This window comes from Kogia breviceps, chromosome 5 (genome assembly GCF_026419965.1).
Source record: "Kogia breviceps isolate mKogBre1 chromosome 5, mKogBre1 haplotype 1, whole genome shotgun sequence".
NCBI lineage: Eukaryota > Metazoa > Chordata > Mammalia > Artiodactyla > Physeteridae > Kogia > Kogia breviceps.
The window spans coordinates 87,719,213-87,720,555 of NC_081314.1; the positions used below are offsets into that span (position 1 = coordinate 87,719,213).

Consider the following 1,343-nt stretch of genomic DNA (forward strand, 5'->3'; position numbering starts at 1 on the left):
TAGTTGATTTACAGTGTTGTGTTAGTTTCTGCTGTACAGCAAATTGAATCATTTATACCTACACGTGTATATCCACGCTTGTTGAGAATCTTTTCCCACATAGGTCATTACAGAGTACTGAGTAGAGTTCCTTGTGCTATACAGTAGATCCTTATTAGTTATCTATTTTATATACAGTAGTGTGTATATGTCAATCCCAATCTCCCAATTTAAAATATATGGAATGCTTCATGAATTTGCATGTCATCCTTGGGCAGGGGCCATGCTAATCTTCTCTGTATTATTCCAATTTTAGTATATGTGCTGCCGAAGTGAGCACCTGCCTGTGGTTTTTATTGCCCTCCTTCCCAGGTCTTTGTCTTTCATATGCCTATTGCTTATTTTCCCCTCTACTTTTTCTTCCTCTTTTCCTAGAAAACTGTCCTCCCTCTTCTCTAGCTCATACTTTTTTCAAGGACGGCATAAATCCTCTTCATTTCAGAAAAGATGGGCTAATCATCAATAATAATAAAACAAAAAATGTGTCTTGCTTTATAAAGTCAGATATTTTTTTTCACTTCACATGTCCTCTAACTCTTGAAATAACCCTAAGAGGTACGTATTACTGTCATTCCCATTTCACAGGTGACAAAACCAAGCCCAGGCCCCACATTACATTGAACTACTAGGTATTCTGATTCCTGATAGTATGGCCTTTGCACAAAATTTTACTGTCTTTCCATTTTAGTGTGTACTGATCTGTCCCTTCTCCGATTTATTTTAGTACTTGTGCCTGACTGTGTGTAATTTAATATTCAACTATATACTGTCTAGGGCTATTCTGAAATGACTTTATAAATCACTTCATATATATTAGTTTATTCTGTCTAAAAAGATTGTTGGCCATGCGAAGATGGTCATTCTATCTTATGCTTCTCTTCGAGTATCTGATTCAGTATCAGTCATCTATGTTTAATAAGTATTTTTAACTGGTTGATTTGAATACAGAAAAGGAAAGTTTTATCCTATCTGAACAAGTTTTATATCTCCTTATAAGTCTAAAAGTGTGTGGATAGGTGGTAATAGTAATAATGATGGTAAGAATACTTGTTGTTCACAAACTGCATCAGCATTATTCCTCCATGAGAACCATGGATGCTTTCACTGTTAGGACTCTCCCCATTTTACAGATCCTGACCATGGAGCAGACAGTGGCAAAACCACTTCTGCCTGTGCTGCCCTTTGTCAAAGTGAATGGAGACTGCCTCCCTTTGGGAGGCATGTTACACTCTATGTTGTAAATGTGACTAGTCGTGTAAGCCACGGCAGTATTTATCCAAGAGTAAATGAGATTTTTCTGAACA

General features: G+C 36.8%; 1 non-coding gene across 1 annotated transcript; it reads right to left on the reverse strand.

The window, feature by feature from the left end:
* Positions 1–212: 212 nt before the first annotated feature.
* On the reverse strand, positions 213–319 carry LOC131757905 (U6 spliceosomal RNA). The gene has a single exon (XR_009336053.1). It is a non-coding gene; the product is annotated as a U6 spliceosomal RNA (small nuclear RNA).
* Positions 320–1,343: the final 1,024 nt, after the last annotated feature.